Genomic DNA, 12519 nt, shown 5'->3' with positions numbered 1-12519 from the left:
CAATGACGAAAGAAGAAAGAAATGAAAGCGTACTAACGTTTAACTTGTAAAAGTGTAAAGAAGAGGGAGATAAAATCAATTTTCAACACAAAATTAGAGATCAAAGTAGAAGCTGAAAATATAAGTACAGAACAAGATGTAGAATGAAGTTGGGCATATATTAAAAACTGCATTATTCACACTGCAGAAGAAATGCTGCATACGAAAATAAACAAAATAGACGCGATTGATTCGATGAAGAACATGCTCATCCAATCATAAAAAGAGGTAAAGTATACAAAATGATGATGTTACAAAATTAATCATGTTAATGGCTATTAGAGCACATAAGCGTGAAATGAAAGAGATAATTGTTTTGGTTGGAACGAATGATTTGAAAGGAGAAAAGCATGGCATGAGAGAGGATATGAAAGAATTACTTGAAGTAGCAAAACAAGAGAATGCGAGAGTTCAGATAGTGAGTCTGTTGGCGCCGTATGACAGAGTGAAGCTGGGAAGACGGGCGATAATAGCGAATGACTCGATGAGTAGGTTATGCAGGAGGAGTGATGTACAGTTTGTGGATATGTCGAGTGAGTTTGACGGGCGAAAGGACTTATACAAGAAGGATGGTTTACATCTAAATGGATTTGGGGTTCGGACACTGGAAACGTCGTGTTGAATGAAGTGAAGTGGAGGTGAAAAATCAGGGAAACTAGAGCTTTTAGGGACAGAGCTGTTGAGTGGATATGCAGACATCAGTGGGGGAGTTGTACGAATGTGTATAATATGCCTAAGATAGTAACACTGGTAACAAACCAGAATGGGACAGTTAGTATAAATCTTTAGGATAACGTTGGGCCTAAGGGGCGTTTGCACTTTGGGTACACTAATGCCAGGAGCATTCGGAACAAGCACGAATATTTTTTGGCATTGGTTAACTCATCCCGGTCAAAGGTTATTGGCATTAGTGAGGCATGGGTTACAGAAGATGATATAGTTAGTGGGATAGAATGTGAAGGACATAGTGTGTTCAGGGAGGATAGAGAGAAAAGAATGGGGGAGGATTGTTATTGATGATAGCCGATAGACTGCAACCAAAGAGAGTAAAATTTCATCTGCTGGCAGGTATAAACAGTGCATTTGAGGCTATCTGGTGAGAGATAGAGGCCAGTAGAACAATGTGTACAGGTGTATGCTGCTGCAGACCAAGGGATTGAAAATATAATGGGGGGATAGTCTTCTTCTTCTTCTCTACCGTAGCCCTAAATGGACCATTGGGTCATTCATTGGGTCTAGATGATATTCTTTGTTAGCCTCCTCCATTCGTCTCGGTCTCTTGTTGTTGACGTCAGTTGAGAAAGGAAGGAATTTGTCCATTTTTTGATGTTATCAGTCCATTTTAATCGAGGTCGGCCCCTAACCCTTGGTCCTGGATCGATTCCTTCTAGTGTGCTTTGGAATGCCATTAGCCCTCTCCACATGTCCGAATCCTTTCATCTGTTTTCTTCTAATGACTGTCAGAATATTTCCCCCTCTTCTCTCGTCTATTGGATCAATCAGTTTTCGGACATTTTCATTGGTTTCTTGCGATGAAAACTTACAGAAGACTCAAAAGTCTTCTGTAAGTTTTCATTTCGAAAGACAGGAGTCTCCTCTCATCTAGCTTCAATAAAGTCCAGGCCTCACAAGCATACAAGACGACAGAATTCACCAAGGTGTCAATTAGTCTTAGTCTGGTTGTGGTTGCTATTCTGTTATCTCCTTACAATGGTTTTAACTTCTGTAGGGCCATGGTTGCCTTAGCAATTCATTATTTAATGTCGGTTTTTGAACGACCATCTTGACTCAACGTGCTTTCTAGATAAGTGAACTTATTTACATTTTCAATTTGTTTATTGCTAATTTGTATCTTTAAGAATTAATTATCTGATTTTGAGGTTATCATTGTTTTTAGTTTTTTGTAGGTTTCTATATAATCCATATTTTTTTTTAATGTTCCCAAAACGCGGCTCGTTATCTCTTGTAATTCTACTTCACTCTCAGCCAGAAGATCGATATCGTATGAAAAACGTAAGTTATTTATTCTTGGTCAGCCAACTACTATTCCAGTGTCATATTCATGAAGAGCCTCATCTATGACATATTACAAGGGAGGATAGTATGTATCGCAAAATAAGCTCAGTGAGTGAATGGCGAGTGATTATTATGGACAGTTTTAACTACAGGAACATAGATTGGAAAGTGGAGAGGACACATGTGAGTAAACTACAAGAATGAGTAGATCAAATGGCAAGCTTTATGGAGGAAACTGGTTTTGTGACGGGTAAGTCATGCCTCAGTGATGGATGTTTCAAAAACCTTTGACAGGATACCACATGGAATTCTAATCAGTAAACTGAAACAAAAGGGAAAGTATATTTGTTTCGTGAGCTGCATAAGATGGTGATTGATGGTGATGGACCACTACTGTTTAATTTGTACGTTAACGATATAAGAAAGAATCTGAGAGGAATTGTTCAGTCGTTTGATGATGAGGCGAAGTTGAGTAGAGCAATAGTTAACACAAATGACATTAAAGTTTTGAAGGATGATTTCGATTGACTGGCAGTTTAGGCAAATGAGAATGGATGTCAGTTTAATATGGCAAAGTGTGATTGCAATTTAGGGTGAAAAGATTATCTGCTGTATACCACATCGGCGGAGATGTGCTACAGGAAATTGACGAAGGCAGAGATTTGGGTGCTTGAATATAGGAAGTTAAAGTTTATCTGACACACAGCAAAAATGGCTAAAACAGCAGATTACATGGTTACTGAAGAATAGATACTTCGACGAGCAGAGAAAAGCAGGTTATTGCACCTTTTTATCGAGCCTTGATAAGACCCCATCTTGATTATTGCGCGCAGATCTGGGCGCCAGGGTTTCTTGGTAATGAAACCCTGTAGGTTGAGAGGATTCAAGGTGAATAACAACCAAGATGGTAGAAGGTCTATGGAATGAAATTTACCAGAACAGGTTGAAGGTTACAGAAACTGGTTAATAGGCGTAAAAGGATGATGGGATTGAGATATTCAAATTACTGAGGGATTTTTACAAGATTAATTCAGAGAAACGTTTTCAGAATAGATCTGTTGGTGGGGAAAAACTATGGGCCATCTTTGGAAACAGAGAAAGAGTGTAGTTAGCACCGGTGTTACAATTAGAATTTTTGCGTGGAGAGTAGTGAATGACTGGAATAGGTTGCCAGAGACTGTTGTGGGTGTTATTACTGTGAAGGAGATCAAAGCAAAGAATGATAGATACTGTGGAATGTTGGATAACGGTTGACTTCAAGTTATTGTTCCACATTCATTCTTTCTTTTGCTTGCGCCATAACAATAAAATACTTTTGGATTGCCTTTAAATTGCATGGCCAGTTTCTTTTCATACTCCGTTTTAGCTTTCCTCAAATACTCGTTACTCTTCTGGCATGAGCTTTATATATTTCATAACTCCTCTCATGCTTATTCTCAAGATATTCTTTCAATATCTTCGTCTTGTTGATCTCTTCCTTAATAAGGCTGCACATCCATTTCACTCCCAACCTATTTATTCTTCTAACACTAGGGATACATTCAGATACTGCCTCATTTGAACACTTTTTCAAAGATTCCCATGCATGGCTGACAATTTTTTCCATTCAGTAACTGATACCATGGGACCAAAGATAGTATTTTCCTATGTTGATCGTAATTTCCAGCTTTGTATTTCAGCATGTAACCCTGTCTTAATTGGAGCATCGGTACATTTAGATACTTCCCAAGAAAGAACAGCATGATCACTGTCACAATTGGTGGTAAAATAGCCATATTCTTGACAGAGATCCCTTCTGATGCTATGAGCAAATCCAACACTCTTTGACCTCGAGTTGCTTTCTTACATGCTGCTTGAGAAAGTTATCTCGCAATAATTCAATAAACTCCTGTTTTTTTCTGATCATGCGATTTCTCTTCTACCCAATAAATGTTTGGAAAATTGAAGTCACCCATAATGATCATTCGCTTGGTATCCATAAGGCTAAATTGGCGATGCATTTCTTCGTCCATTGCAACTGAACCGCCAGGTCTGTAGCAACACCATATATTTCATTCTGTTAACCTCCACTTCACACCAAATAGACTCAAACTCATCGCTACATGGGACATTGTTACCATCATTGTTTTCTTGTATTTCTACCCTAACTGGACTTAAGTCATCTGATATCAGTAGCAGCACCCCTCCTCCTCCTCTCCTATCTTTCTGTCATTCCTAAAAATAGTATATCCGTTACACTCGATCCCACTTACCATATCTTATTCTATTAGCCAGGTTTCACTAATGCCAACAATCTTAGGCCACATCGTATTCAATAAAGCAAAAAACTCAACCTCTTTGTTTCTAATACCACTGGGCATCTGTGTGTAAACAATTATTATAAATGTGTGTAAACAATTATTGTGTATAAACAATTATAAACAATATGTATCAACAATCATAAACATATATCGAAAACTTTGTAAAAATTGACCTTAGCAATATGTCATCATCATCATCATGCGTAATTAGGATTTAGGCCTAGCATGGCCTGTTCTGGCCTTAGAAGTCATCGTTGAATCGTTTAAGAGGACGTCCTGTTTTTTTTTTTTTTTTTCCCTAATGGCTTGTACTTTAAGGCTTGTTTTGGTAATCTTTCTGTTTTCATTCTTTGAACGTGTTCCATCCATTTACGTTTATATTTTTTAATTTTTTCTATTACTGGTTCTTGGTTTAATTCTTTCATAATTTCTTCGTTTCTTTTGTGATCAAATAGGGTATACTTTGCAATTTTTCTAATAAACTTCATTTCTGCTCTTATTAATCTTTGTTTGTCTTTTTGTTTTATTGTCCAGATTTCACTTCCATACATTAGGACTGGTAGGGCTAATCTATTCTATACTTTTAGTCTGGTTTGTTTTTGAACTAGGTTTGGTTTAAATATAGAGTTAATTACACCTCTTATTTTTAAATATTTTGCAATTTTTACGTTTATATATTTTTCATTTTCATATGTGATCATACATCCTAGGTAGTTAAATGAATTCGCCCGTTGTAAGATCTTGTTATCTATTACTATCTTAGTTCTTGCTGAATCTTGTCCTTTGAAGGCCATAGTTTTTGATTTTTCTGTTGATATTATCATACCATAATCTTTGGCTATCTGATTTAGAGCTAAAATAGCTTTCTGTAAGTTATCTTCAGAATTTGTGATTATTATTTGATCTTGGGCAAAAAAGAGTGTTTTAGTTCACAGTAAGAAAAAGTTTAATACCTTGATGGAAATATTTATTCCATTTTATTATTATTTCATTTAAGTAAATATTAAAAAGTGTTGCTGAGGGGGGACATCCCTGTCGGACCTCTTGTTTTATCTCTCTCGTATATGACAGCTCGTGATTTAATCTTATTTGTATTTGATTATCTTCATATATACTTGTGATAGCTTTTAGGATATTATTTGGTATTTGTCTTTCTTTTAATATGTTAAATAATATGTTTCTTTTAACTTTGTCAAATGCTTTTTCAAAGTCAATAAATGCAATATGTGTTTCTAAATTGTATTATCTTCTTTTCTCTATTATTAATTTTAGGCAAAGGCCGGGTCTATACATGATTGTCCTTTTCTAAATCCATTCTGTACTTCTAAAATAAAGTTTTCGGAATATTTCAATAGTTTGCTATTTAAGATTCTGCTATATATTTTGTAACAGGAATTTAGTATACTGATACCTCTATAGTTTTTAGGGTTATCTCTATTACCTTTTTTAAAGATAAGAATCGCAATTGCTTTTTTCCATTCTATTGGAGGGATACCAGTTGAATAAATTTTATTTAAAATAATAAGAGTCTTTCTTTGAATCTAGTTCCTGCATATTTATATAGTTCTGAACATAGTTTATCTTCCCCATGTGATTTTGCGCGTCTTGTTTCTTTCAGGCTGATTTCTAATTCGTCTTTAGTTATTTCCTTTTCATTTTCGTTAATTATTTGCCAATTGTCTTTTTTAAAATACTTGTCTGCCCACAATTTAGTGTAGTAATTTAGAAATTCTTCTAATTTCAATTCAGTGTTTAATTTTATGCTTTCTTTGGTATCTGCATTTAAGTGTTTCAAAATTTTATATACATCGGGTCTTATTTTATATAAATCATGTTCTAAATTAGAAACAAATTTGTTCCATTATTCTCTATGTCTCTTTCTGACTTCTCTTTTAGCCATGGCTTTTGTTCTTTTATATTCTCTTTCCTCTTCTAATGTTTTACTGCTTAACCATTTGTGATAGGCTCCTTTTTCCTTTTTGATTATTTCTTTCATTGTATCATCACAGATCTTCAGTTTTTTCCTTTTATTGAATTTTTTGGTCTTTCCTAAGCTTTCATTTGCTGCTGCTTTTAGTATCGTTTTTTTATTAAGCCATTTTATTTCTATTTCTTCATTTTGTTTTATTTTATCTAGATATTGGTTAATTCTTTGTTCATATAGCCAATGTACATTTGTGTCATTCAATAGTCTAGTTTTATAAACAAATGTTTCAATTTTTCTTTCTGTTCTTGTTAGTTGTAGCCATTTAGGTGGTTATCTTAATTTTATTTTAACAAGGAAGTGCTCACTGCTTATTTCATATCCTCTGTGAACTCGAACATCTAGTGAAAATTTTGATGCCTTTTCATTTAATATAAAATAATCTAATATTGATTTCCATCCTCTTGCTGCCCAAGTATATTTATGTATGTCTTTATGTTTATAGAAGGAATTCATTATTTTTAGTTTATTATAAACTACAAAGTCAATCAATTTTTTACCATTTCTGTTTAGAGTCCGTTCTCCATGTATTCCTATATTATTATTAATTTTCGTGTTTCCAATTCTTGCATTTAAGTCTCCTGCTAAAATTACGTAATCATTTTTATTTATTTTATTATATATGTTTTGTAGCTGATTATAAAAATCAATATTATCCTGTTCTCTTCCTTCTTCTGGGGCATATAAACCAATTATTGTTAAATAGCCTCTATCTATTTTTATTCTAGCTTCTATTATTCTTTCATTCCATAATTTATAATGTTTTAACTGTTTTGAAAGGGAGTTATGAATCCAAATCATGACTCCTGCTTGTGCTCTTTGGTCTCTGTCGACTCCACTGTATATCACATTAAAATTTTCGGTTCTCATAGTTCCTTTTGATTTCTTTTTTGTTTCAGTGATTACTGCTATTTTAAAATTTCTTTCATTTAATAACTGGTCTAATTCTATTTCTTTATATGCTATTCCTCTTACATTCCAGTTTGCTAGGTGTATTATATTTTGTCGTTTCCATTTTCGTTTTACCTTTCCCATTCCAGGGTCGTTTCCTATAGATTCAATCCGATTATCTTTTTCTGTCAGCTTACTAGTAGAATTATGTTTTCGTAGAATAATGTACCAAAATAGTGAGTTTCTGCTTGAAGTGAAAGCGTGCAAGACACTACGTGGCCTGAATGTGTTAAAATTTAGAGAGTTTTTTTTTTTTTAGAGTACGATGATATATCGGCCGAGAGGCCTCTTTTACGGAGAAGCATGGCACCATCTCAATTCCCCAAAATTTATCCGGACTCGGGACCGGCATAGCTGACGAATCAGGCCTAAAACTGAGGCTTAAGTATTCCTGACTGTAATTAATCCGTGTGTGTGTGTGTGTGTGTGTGTGTGTGTGTGTGTGTGTGTGTGTGTGTGTGTGTGTGTGTGTGTGTGTGTGTGTGTGTGTGTGTGTTCACCGGGCCGGTTTGCCTGTTTGCAGGAGGAAAAATCCCACATAAACTGGGGAGGAAAACTCTACTGTCCACGCCCAAGACCGGCTGACTTGGCTATGTCTGAGAACCTTAAGCTCCTCACTTCGGCGACGAGATCAAGCTCAGGACACCCCTTTCCCAGGAATATGTTTGCAAAGCGCATAACCATTCGGCTAACCGCGTGGAATTTAGACATATTTAGACAATACTCATCTGGAAAACAATATCCTTGATAATTCTCTGATAGAAGCACGTGTAGTTTGTTGTTGTGTTACATGGGATTTCAGAAAAAAAGCTAGAAGAAAAGTGCACAAGAATAAACAGAATATACATGTTTGAATATTATTATTATTATTATTATTATTATTATTATTATTATTATTATTATGTGACCCCTCCAGGGAGTCCAAAGACTCTTCGAGGGAGAGTGTGCCAACAGCATCGAACGATTGATCTCTTCCAACTACTAACCGCGCTCAAACTTGCTTAACTTTTTGCGAGCCATTAGTAGCAGTGGCTCTACTTCGGTGAATTTGTTAAAAGGCCTTAGTATGTATCCCATAATGCAAAGCGCCCACCTTTCCGGCGTGTATAATGCAATGCATAATGGGAAGAGCCACACTACTCAGACCGGTTTCGACCTTTATTGAGGTCTATTCAGTGGGAGCCAGACCCGGAAGAGATACCAAGGTTGAAGTTATGCAGACTTTTAGTAATGCAATCTCACACCTCGAGTATAATCTATCTCTCATTTAAAAACCACCCGCACAATAATTGATACCGCAATGGGATTTCGATCAGTAGTCTGTACGTTGGAGAGCAGAGTAGAAACTCTATCTACTTATTCAACCAGAGTCGTATGCACATTTCAAAATATGTTTCTTTTAATGATTATTAACATTTAGTAGATAAGTGGATGAACATGCATATGAACAGAATGAAAAAAGAAATAATAAAATATTAAGCTTAAAATTAAATGAAAATAATGACAGTAATTTGTATTTAAATATGTATTAAAGAACAATCGATCAGTAGTTAAATGTACACTTCCTAATAAGTGTTTGTAGGAGGTGTAAATACATAAAAAATAAGGACCAAAAGCTAATTACACCCGAATACTTGTAACTAGAAAAAAACCATCGAGGAAGATTTTTTTAGTTCTCTTTTTTTTAAGTTTCGATTCATACTCCTCCTCTTACGTATATTAGGCTTAGTGGCATTACGTTCGTATTGGGCATGTTACGATTTGAAATCGCGACCGCCTCGTGGATAAGCTGGTTAGCCTTATGCCTCCAGTGTGTCCTATGTATATATATATATATGCGTGTGTTCTGGATTGCCTGTTTTGTAGAGAAGAAAAAACCCCCATACCTCCGTATGAGTCCGTCTAACTCACGTCTTGGAGGGGAATCGAGCCCAGGTCTATCCGACCAAAGGGCTTCGTCTATACCGACTGAGCTACGGAGGCTCCTCCGATTCCTACTACTACCATTATTAATAATAATGAAGGAAATGAAAGCTCAGAATAGATAACACAACAAGCCAAAATCTGTAATAATTAAAATTAAATTAAAATAAAAATCTTAGTAATAATAATTCGGCTCATATCGTGTAAAACTCGCTTTTAATATTTCATTCGGAGAATAATATTTTTCTTTTCAGTCTATGAAGAAGTTAAAATTACCTGAAGGGATATTCTACGTGTAATAAGTATTGCTACTTACCAAAATAATGCAAACAATCAAATTCAGATCTTCGTTTTTTCCCTGTCTTCTCCTTCTTTGGTGTCTTTATGAATTATTTCTTAATCTTTCCTCTCTCTCTCTCTCTCTCTCTCTCTCTCTCTCTCTCTCTCTCCTACAGTATTGTGATAAAAGGATTTTTACCCGTTGAGCCAATCGCACTAACTAAACGAGATCCACTTTGTCGTATTACACTTGCTGCTGTCACTCGTTTATCTGGGCGAAGTAACTAACTGCAATCAGATCGTAAGAAGTCTATTACGTCACAGAAATGTAGGCCAGTTCGTTCAATGAGAGCAAACTCTTTCAATTGTTTTCTCTTATTCCTCCAATCAAGTGATCACTTAGCTTACAACAAATGTAGGGTTTTTTTTTCTGTTTTTGTGATGCATTATCTCTGTTGTGTAGATGTCAATAGTTCGCACTTAGCGATATGAACTTATTTTAACTGCGAAAGGCTGTCAGGGCTGAGGAAAACATAATACCGAATAAAAAAAAGAAGAAAAAAAAAACGAAGGAAAGGGTTTCGAGATTAATAAGTCAGATATTTACATACATCAATAACAATTCAAGTGAGGCGTTGAATGAGAGTGCGTACTGTAATTACGGAAGAGGAAATTAGTATTATATGACAGACGACGTTAATGATGCTCGCAAATGCATGAATTGATGCGCGTGTGGCATTATAGAGAGGGAAGTTTATAATGTCATTAAGGCTTTCGTTTTTCTCTGTAAACTGATGAAGATATTTCATACCAGACATACGGGCCACTGATTTAAAAACCTTTATGCAGATATATGTAAACATCACTTACGCATCGTGCGTCACCACGTGCTCTAGGCAACTATTTAAGAATGCTGCAAAGGCTTATACGGATAGACAGAACTTCTTCTGTGCAGCAATTAACTGAAGTATTTAATGAAGGCTGTTCCTGACTCATATCTCACTCAACATCGTGCAATGAAGTTCCAGGAATTGTTTATTCGATGAGTTTCCATTGGTTAAATTATTGTTCGATTAATTGTTTATTTGACGAGTTGCTTTTTCTACGAATTGTCCTTCGATGAATTACCATTCGGTAAATTCTCTTTCGATGGACGGTTTTCGATCAATTTTCATGGAACCGACATTACTACTCGTCTCAATATACCGAAATCCACAGTTGCCCATGTTTGTAGATGGAAAGTTTACGGTGTAACAACAGCTGGAAAATTCCTTTCAGGGACCACCGACACTTGCTGAATGAGAACGATAACTCTGTCTCGGAATATTCGAGCACATGCACGTTATCACAGGCAGACCTCGCAGTCGACCTGGAAAATGCTGTAGGGACATGCTTCAGTTTACCACTGCACAGTTGCTTCGAACAAACCACACACCACCCTCCTCTCAACGCTAAACAACGTTTGGACTGGTGTCTTTCACACCGTTCTTGGAATGTAGATGATTAAACATTTTTTTTTTTTTTTTTTTTGAGCGACGATTCACGCTTCCAAATGTTTCACTCTGGTGGTCGTTTTTGAACTGGAGTTGATCCAAGGAACGGTTCCGGCAGGACTGGATCATTCCAGCTGTCAAGTTTGGTGAAAGTCTGGTAATGATATGGGATGGTGTTTTAGTTGGATGGATGTTGGTCCATTGGTGGACATGCGCAAACCATTACGTCTGATGGCTACTTGGGTATCCGGGACAATTTCATGCCTTCGACGCTGTTCCGTCACAAAATGCTTCATGCCGTCCAGTAGTATGCGTTCGAGACTGGTTTCCACAAAACAAACGTTGAAGTGTTGGACTGGCTAACTCACAGTTCAGACCTGAACTACATCGAACATCTTTGGGACGAATTAGACCGCTGAGTTCGCTTCAGACCACAGCTGTCGTCATGAAAATCAGCAATGGGGGTAGCTTTGCGCGCCAAATGGAAGAATATTCCTGTTGGGACTTACCAGAAATTGGATGAAAGCATGTCCCAAAGGGTAGCTACTGTTATGGAGGCCAAAGGTGGTCCCACTCAGCATTAGAAATGTAATTAAAGCGTTTTTTTTTGTTTTTGTTACCACAACTAGGTGTCTAAATACTTTTATCAACATAGTGTATATCGTTTAGTTTGTTATTACTCCAGGTTTGTTCAGCTTACAAGACTTGATATTTGTTTTTAAGGTTCAGCTGTATACTGGAAATAAAAATATACAAAGAGTAATTTGATTATTTAGTAGTTTTTTTTTTCCTTTTCATATTTACTAAATACCCCAAGTAGTTTCTTGATAACGTAGATAATATGAAGACTTCTGTATACTTCATATCCCATCTAGAAGGCTATTAATATTTGTAAAACCTGATGGGAATATACGCAATATACTGGTGTGAAGGGAAGCAATTTTATTTCTCAAATAAGCTTGAGTGTGGAATGGTCTCAACTTTTTCTTTCAACCACTATTACTTATGAGAAAGTAAAGTGGAAACATGGACATTCCTAATCTTCAGAACTAAGACATGAAAATTACAGCCTCTCTTCACAAATTGTTTACGCATTTAGATAAAAAAAGAACTCTGTTCGGGTATCTGGAGAGGAGAGGCAGTGGGAAAGGTAAATATCCCTACGGTCAGTTCTGACTTATGATTGCCGTAAAAACATTCATTGGATATAAAAAACGTGCTTTTTAAAAGCCTTTCTAGGTAGTTTAGATCTCATACTGTTACTATTTCTACAATAACATGTATATTATAGCTAGAGCTATATATAACTTTAGCTATAACACAGTTCACGGGAAGAATATTAAAGAAAATGTATTTATTATATTCCTCCATTAAGTGACCACGCAACGACGACTGTGGAGTAATGCAGTTGAACATCTCTACGAATAATGCATTAAAGTTGGGATATTCTCCTTTCCACACACACACACACACACACACACACGTACACACCATTCTTTATTACCTTTATTACTAAATACTTAACCTGATGTAT

Source organism: Typopeltis vanoorti, chromosome 26 (assembly GCF_054136105.1).
Source record: "Typopeltis vanoorti isolate ZY-2024b chromosome 26, IOZ_Tvanoo_1.0, whole genome shotgun sequence".
In the NCBI taxonomy this organism is placed as follows: domain Eukaryota; kingdom Metazoa; phylum Arthropoda; class Arachnida; order Uropygi; family Thelyphonidae; genus Typopeltis; species Typopeltis vanoorti.
The sequence above is the reverse complement of the archived record's forward strand: the minus strand, read 5'-3'. Positions refer to the sequence as shown.